Source organism: Pinus tabuliformis, chromosome J, assembly GCF_031772625.1.
Source record: "Pinus tabuliformis cultivar Carrire ecotype Pingquan chromosome J, CPIR1, whole genome shotgun sequence".
Lineage (NCBI taxonomy): Eukaryota > Viridiplantae > Streptophyta > Pinopsida > Pinales > Pinaceae > Pinus > Pinus tabuliformis.
In genome coordinates, this window is record NC_142295.1 from 1,420,816,901 (window position 1) to 1,420,825,361 (window position 8,461).

The window sequence follows — 8,461 nt, forward strand, 5'->3', positions numbered from 1 at the left end:
TTTACGCAGTTTTTTGGAGGAACTAGCCAGGAGCATGACAACCAAATCTGCACAATTCCTGGAGGGAACTAACAGCTGGTTGTTGGGTCACTGGTAGCAGAAACTGTGCAATTCCTGAGGGAAACTGCTAGTCAGCTGCCAAGAGATTGACGGTAGAAACTGCACAATTCCTAGAGGGAACTAGCAGTCTGCTATTGGCGAGAGAAATTTCACTGATGTTGGGAAGCTAACCTGTTGATCATCTCTATGCAATTTATGAGCTGAGTAGACTCTTGGTAGTAGAGGGCCTACTCATGAAAACTACGCAATTTTTTGGATGAGTGGTCAGTCAACTATCAGGAGGACTGGCTAGGAAAACTGTGCAATTTTCTGAGGGAGACAGGGATGGGCACTAGGTGTTTCTCCAGCCTATCTACGCAATTTCCTCAGTTAGAAAAGCAGGCAAGGTCAACAACATATGTGCAATTTTTGAGGGGAGTTAGTCCCAAGGTGGCTGTCGGGTCCAACTCTCTAGGTGGCTAGCATGAAGGTTGATTGAATTTCTTGCGGGCAGCGTAGCTTGAAAAGACTTGCTTGGTGCTTTTACACTGTTCTGGGCAACATTCGATCAAGTCGATGGCAAGGTGATGGTCCAGCTATCATAGGGGAGTTTGGTTGTCAAAACTTTAGCAAAATGACTAAGTGTGTGAACAAGTGAAAGATGAAAATGTGATCCTACAAACACACACCCACATGACTTGACGACGGGACGACTCAAACCAACCAGACACGCATGTACAACATGACTGACTGATGGTGTATCCGACAAGCGTGACACTTGTGATTGATCATTGATCGACTGTGATGACGCTTGCATGACAATGAATGTGACTCCATGTGTGAGTGTGACAGATGTTTTCATAGTGAACATAACATGTACACACGAAGCGAAGACCTTGAGCATGACCAGAACATGGTCATAAGCATGACATTGACATCAACATGCAAGACTTGGTGAAATGAACAAGCAAGGTGAATGTAAAGACTCACGCAAGCTCACAAAGTGAACCCGAGTGTGTGCAGTCATCAAGTGAAATGCTCAAGGGAGGCTCTGAAATTGGGTGCAGGCCAAAATTTTGGAGGGTGGTTGTAGCTGCTACAACACTTAGTGACACACTAGTAGAACTCCAACTTTTTTGTTTTGGTTCATTGAGAGCAAAGGGCCTTGGTCTTTCGGGGAGTATTGAATCACTATATGAGTTACTTTGGCTTCCCCATTTACCCCATGGACATTCATGGTTCACCTTTTTCCAACTCACTCAAACACAATCAAAAGTTTAGCTTTATCGCAATGTATCAAATCCAGGAAGGGTATTTTAGCTCGTACGTTGAATATTTTCAGAGTATAATTTTTTATCTCTAGTGTTGCTCCGTTGCGAGCAGGCCTGAACAGTACACCGATGGAGTCACGTAGGAATGCACACATTGCTCCACTGCCAATGAGCATGGTCAGTACCCCGATGCAGTTGCATGCTTCACCTCTCTACACAGGAAGCCTTTCTCTTCTTTCGCCTTTGTATTTTTCAAGAGGACTGTGCATAGGTACTTATTTATTTTGGGGTGGAAGAGGGATCCTGACTTATTATGAGCAAAAGAGGTTTTTCCTTCAGAGAAGCATGTAATACCTCTGACATAGCGATGCTTGTTTAGATTTTCCACTTCTCCATTTCTACTAGTTGGATGAGCTTGAACACACAGAGTAGAAGGCTAAGTGTAGGCATGAGGCTTCCCAGTGTGGACACAAGCTCATGTTTGGACCAAAACTTCGCTTGCAGATGGCTCATATTTTCCGTCAAGACTTCATTGGCCGAAGTTTGTAACCAAGCATGGAGAAGATAGATATAAGATTGGACAAGTACTGCAGTGTCACAAGTGTTATAGACATTTTTGTGCCTTACAACATTGAGCATGAAATGTCCATAATCTAAGGGATCCAAAGTCCCTAAACATGTTTTTCCTACCCCTAGAGGAACAAGGCTAACAAACCACAACAATTCACAGAAGTTCTCCACCAGAAAACTGCTCAAAAACAAGTCAATTCAGGATCATTTCAGTGGCTACACTAGCTGTTTGCGCTGAATGTCAAAGCCAACACTGGCTACCTGCATTGAATGTCAACTGGAACACTGGCTACCTGCACTGAACGAGAATTGACAAGTGGCAGGCTCATTTCTCAAGGTGTCAAAACCTAGGAAGCTTCCAAAATGACACTTGCCTCAGGGAATTCGACTGGTGATGAGTAAGAGGTTCCAAATCTCCAAGTGGAAGCAAGAACCTCCAAGTGGACTCAAGAACTAACAGAGGGAGAGGACACTAGTCACATCTCAAGCTGACTCATCCTCTCTCCAAACATCTATATATGGATCTCTCATCCATGAGATCTAGAGGCTGGAATTTTGTTATTGCAAAGAATTGTTGTTGGTTTGAGACTGGAATTATTGGGTGCTTATTGCTTTGAAGGGGGTGAAGATAGGAATTCCATTTGCTGGGAAGGAGATGCTAGATTGGAGCCCTTTGGGTTGTATCTCTTCCTGAACCTTGTTATTCATCCATAAAGCTATCTTGGTTTCTCCTATATGCTGATGTATTCTTGATGTATGATTGCATTAGTATGTTTAGTTTATTTCTAATCCTGAACTAGTTATGAATATGAATCCATGTCTTGTGTAGTGTTGCAGAAACCTCTTGAAGCTGGGTGAACGAGAAGGCAAGTAGCTGGGAACTCTCCAAGAGAAGAGAAGCTGGATCGAGGGACAAACGGAAGAAACCGGTTAGTCCATCTATCTCTCTCTTCATTCTTAATTCATAAAGGAAAGAATACTAGAATAGCTGTCTCTGTTTGTTGCTAAGGCACTGTCACACCTTAGGTGGATAGGATCGTCCTGCATAGGCATTTTTCCCCACAACAAATTGGCGACTCCACTGGGGAGATCTGTTTAGTCATTTTATTTGTGTTTCTATCATTGTTTGTTTCATAGACTTGACAGCAACAATCGAACTGCATCTGCTTTCCCGGATGCAAAGTAGATAGTTGCTGCTTTGATCCAATCATTGGACTTGTCTATGATCTGAACTATAGATTCACAAATGATTTGATGATCCTTTGTGATAGATCTTAGTACCCTTTCAAAGCATCCCTTTAGTTGTACCTTGCTTGTTGCTTTTATTTGGCTTGAAACAGTGAATTAAATAGCAATCTATGACCCAGAACCTGTGGGAAATGAGAGTTTCTCCTTCAGCGCAGACCCAGTGAAGGGATTCTGCATTTCAACGCAGGTCCCGTGAAGGCTACCTGCGCTGAATGTCAAAACCCCTGTGTTGAGGTTGCGCTGAACCAGTTTGTCCTAGTGCAACTGGGGTTCTCTGCTCTGTTTTGCCTTGTTTTGATCTCTGATTTTTGCAGCCTGTAACCAGCATAGGTACCAGTCTGATAACTCCTTTTCTCTGCTTAGATTCCACCTCCTTTTGTACAAAAAGACTGTGAGTGTTTTTATGTGTTTATGGCGTCATTTACAGTCTTCCTTTGCATGAGTGAAGTAAGCATCCTGTAGCCCTTGATTCAGATCTGTTGATTGTGATCTTAGGAGAGAGTTCATTGGCTGTTTACAGTTGATTATACATTTGCTTTTGCTTATTGGTTTGAGTTTGTCTCTTTTAAAGTGTCGAAACAAAAGTTTATTTCGAAAATCGTTAAGTGTTGTAATCTCTTCTACCCTTTCTGATTTCGAAAAAGTAAACTTGTTTGTATTTGTCCTTTAAAAGCAAATTCAAAGTTGTGCAAAAAGATTTCTTTTGTAGGCATCAACACTAAGAAAGCGGAAAACAAACACCTGCATTGTGCATTTCCATTTTGATAGTTTGCATGCTTGATTTAGGAAAAGTGCATTAGAGTGTGCTGATTGCTCTTTGAGAAAAGATGGTGTCTTTCTTTTCCCTTAGTAGTTAGGATTTTCAAAGTTGAAAAGATAAAAATCTAGCTTATCATCTTTAGACTGCATTTAGGAATTTGTATCATACATCTCGTGGTGAACCTTGAAAGGCAAACTTTAAAAAGATCAACCTAAAATAAACTGAATGAACTTAACAACGCTTTGTAACATAACGCACAACATAGAGGTCTAGGCTAGAGACGTGTTCCGGCGTCGTTAAGCCTAGTGACTGTCGATCTCGTGGATGGTGGGTGATTCCTCCTGAGGGACGATAGCGCCAGTACGAATTGTGCTCCCACGTACCGTCGCATATATATTGGGAGACCCCTATAGGCATAAAACCTTTATCCTTAGGAAGTCGTGTCGGCCGCCCTACTGATCGCAATGCACTGAACACAGCATTCAGGAAGATCGACCGCCCGTACCCTAAAAAGTATTCTGCGATTTTGCGAAAAGTTTGGCACACCCTCTGCCTAGAACTCAAGAGCAGTTTCTTTTGGCCTTTTTCAGACTCTATAACAGAAAAAGTCCATCCGAGCATTTGTCACTTCGGGCTCGTTAAAACATCGAAGGAGACTAGAGTCATCTTTAGCTTTTTCTCGACTCTTTAAAAGTGAAAAAGCAAGTTGTGTCTAAAGCGTCGTTAAAATTTATTTTAAACGGAACAATCACCCTTTATTCCTGCATTGATCTTTAGGTTGAAAAAATGGAGCACACCAACCAAGGAATTCCCCTTGGTGGAAATCCTAGTCCCTTCTCCTCTTGGGGAGATGTTGGTGCGCCCCACATGGCCACATTGTCGCTTCCAGGACTGACAATTGGCCTGCCGGTCTGGCTCTTTTCAACCAATGTCGTTCAGAACACCACTATTCCTGAACAGTTGAGTCAACAGTTAGACTAGACCAGAGTTGCCAACCAGCCTTCTACTTCATCTAACTCTTCCTCTCCTCCTTCCTCTTCGCTTGACGGAACTGGTAAAACAAAAAACCAAGTTCCTAAGGAGAAGAAGGAAAAGAAGAAGAAAGAGAAGAAGAAGAAGGAGCCAAAAGCAACTGGGGGCAAACAAGTGTCGTCTGATAAGAATCCACACACAGCACTGACAAGGCCTAAATCGCCATGTGTCATATGCAAGGGAGACCACTTCCACAGAGATTGTCCCTGCATCCCTCGGATACTAAGGGACTGGTCTCCCCATTTGCACAATTCGGTAGCGTCAACCTCTGATAGCCATGTTGACTGCTCACCATCAACTAGTGAAAGTGAAGCCACAGGACAGAGAGGGAAAGCTATATTTCCCTACAAACTGTGTGAAGGCGATCACGTCATCCACCGTTGTCCCTTCTTAGACGAGGCGAAAAGATTTTTGGAAGATCGCCCGATTTTACGAGCGCAACTTCCTCCTGGATATCAAAAACTCCTGCCAAGTCCTTCACTAGCTGAGAACCCAGCTGGCCCGCCCAGGTGGTCAGCCGAAGCACCTATCATTGAAGACCAACCGTCTGGATCCATGCCTGACGAAAGTCAAAAGGTTGATACGGCAGTTGACCCAGTTTTGCCTTCAGAGGCTCTATCTTCGAATGATACCATCACAGAGGAGAATAAAGATGAAACCGTTCAAATTCTCTTCATAAACACTGACTCTGATGAACAAGGGGGCAATGCCCCCATTCCTTTATCACAGGAAGGAAGTTCGTCAGAGCAATATCCGGCCATTTATTCGGTCCCACCACCAAGCAACCTAGTTGTGTCCTTTGACTGGAACCAACTAGGCAGACCCCGGTTGCCAGCAAGCATACCATTCAGAATTATCGTTCAAATATACAGAATGGTAATGGCTGGCACTATCATTGATGAGGGGGCATCTGTGAGTATCCTTTCCTCTATTGCTTGGAAAGCGCTTGGTTTGCCAACGCTTTTGCTTGAAATGAGAAATCTATCAGGCTTTGATAAAGGAACCAGTCGACCTTTAGGGATCCTCCCCAATGTGCCCATTACATTGAAAGGGAAGACCGTTCAAATGAATGTGATGGTTGTTCAAGGACCCTTGGATTATAACCTACTCCTTGGACGAGACTATATATATTGCATGGGAGCTATATTCTCCTCACTCTTTAGAGTAATGTGTTTTCCACATGAAGGAAGAGTGGTCAAGCTCGTGGACCAACTTTCATTTCCCGGATCACGCATCGCAAATAGTCATATACCATCCCTAAATGGTCTATTCACGCAAGAAGTGTCTCAACCCACGGTCCGTCCTCCTGATGAGCGCGAGTAATCCGGGAGGATATGGCTGGAACCCAGGGGGCATGCGTCCTGGCCTGCTTCGGCAGGAAAACTTTGGGTATAGGGTAGGTTTCCGCGGGAGAATATGACTAGTCTGTACCCCGTCCGTCTAGGAAGAGGGTTATTCTAGAATAAGATTCTTTTGTCAAAGTTATGTGAGAGGGCGGGACCCGTCACTCACCTTTGTCTATTTCGGTAGATATCGCCGAAGAAGTGTTCTGTTGAAAGAATAACAGAACAATCTTTGGGTAGCCTGAAAGAGGTAAGCCTCTCTCTTTAAAACAATTGTTTTGAAGGAAAAGAAGTAGAGGTAACCTTGAAATCGTACTTTATACCTGGGGGCATGCACACCTTTTGGAGTGCAAGCAAAGAGCGGTTATTTATCTATTTTTGGGATTAGCCGTTTCCTAACTTACATAAAGAAAGGATGCGGAGCAAAGCTTATGTAAGATCTAAGCTCCCTAAAAAATAGCATCTTCAATGAGACACTCTTATCATATGACTGGTATAATCGAGCAGTTTTAGCACAAAGTTCATGCTCGTTAAAAAATAAACGCAAGATCCGAGCAGTTTTAGCACATAGTTCATGCTCGTTAAAAAATAAACATAAGACCGAGCAAATGTTTCCACCCGCGTTTAAGCTCGTTAAAAAATGAACTATCCCGGTAAATAACCACTGTGAATGTTATATCATCAGCCATTAAAGCCTTGGTCGTGTTTGCACCGTCACCTCCACTTTTCATTGGCCAATCGTTCACCTCCATATGATTGTTTACCCATTTTGAGGAACAGCTGCGAAGAGTGATTTCACCTAGCCATCCTTGTGACACTGCCGTGATTGGAAAATTCCAACCTGTACCTGGAATCAGCTGCTAACCCTGTTTATCACTCGTTCCTCAAAAGACGAGTCTTCTTTAAGCTCTTTTCATCTGACTCGTAAAATATGAAAAGATTGCCGAGTTTTGGCCTTCTAGCTCGTTAAAGCAACCGGAAGAGCTATCCCTCCTCTAGATTTTAATCTTTTTGGACCCGAGGGATTATTGCACAAAAAGATCGAGTGCTTGTTTTATTCGGCTCGTTAAAACTATCGAAAACTCATCCCTTCTGTATTGTTTTATACTTTTTCGGACTTAAGGGATTAGATGACGAAAAAGGACTTTTGGAGTTAACTTTATGTACCTTTTCAGACTCTCTAAAAATGAAAAGGACCGAGTTATCCTTGTCGTTAGACTCGTTAAAATCATTAAATAGCGACAAACTTGTCTTTAGACGAGAACGAGTTTCACTATCGCTAGGCTCGTTAAAACATAGCGATGGGCTTGCCCGAAGGGCAGGTTATAGAACAAGCATATGTTATCCTCCTCAAGCTTGACAAAAATAAAGAGGTACTGGTCAGCAATGATTGGGGAAAATTTGGGAGAAACTAAAGAAAACTTTGATGGTAGCAAGTCGCTCTTGAACATGACACTTTTCCTCCGTACCACATCGGGTTGGGTTGTTTCATTCATCGGTCACATCCATGGTCTCGCCATACCAGCCATATTTGGGGTAATGCTACCAATCCATCGCATCAGTGTCGCCACATGTTCAAGAGAATTCATTCAGAAAAGTCAACCGTGTCCCATCCACTGTCATACATTATCCTTCATCCTTTCATGACCGCCACCCTGAATCATATGTCACAGATCGTTCTCACCTCCATTAAAATCATTAGCTCCATTCCGTGTCACTGATGTGGGATTCATTAAGGCCCTCCTTTGACGGATCACTTCTTGTCGACATCAGCTCATTATCCAAGAAGTTGATCTAGGAACAACCCTTTCAGTACTTTGAAGCTTGCATGCCTCAATGGCAAGTTTCTCACTTCCAGCGATAGGTATACATCAATGACCTTCGACCGAAAGATTTTGCGTGGTGTTCGACGCCAAGTCCTTTATTCACACCACGTGAATTGTACTGCAGTACCTTGAGGGTCATTATCATTATCGGTGATTCCTCTCGCGCTTGTTAACGGTTTACATCATTGACCGGTAATCAAGCGATGTCTTTCCATGTTCGACTTCAGAACAATTCTCACATGGATCGACTTGTACTTAGAGTGAAGATCGAACGAGTTTGAAGACCCCGGATCTAGTTTCATCCATCCGAGCTGCGATATATATTCAGGAAAGATAAAGACATTGACATGTACATCATTGCAGCAGATAATC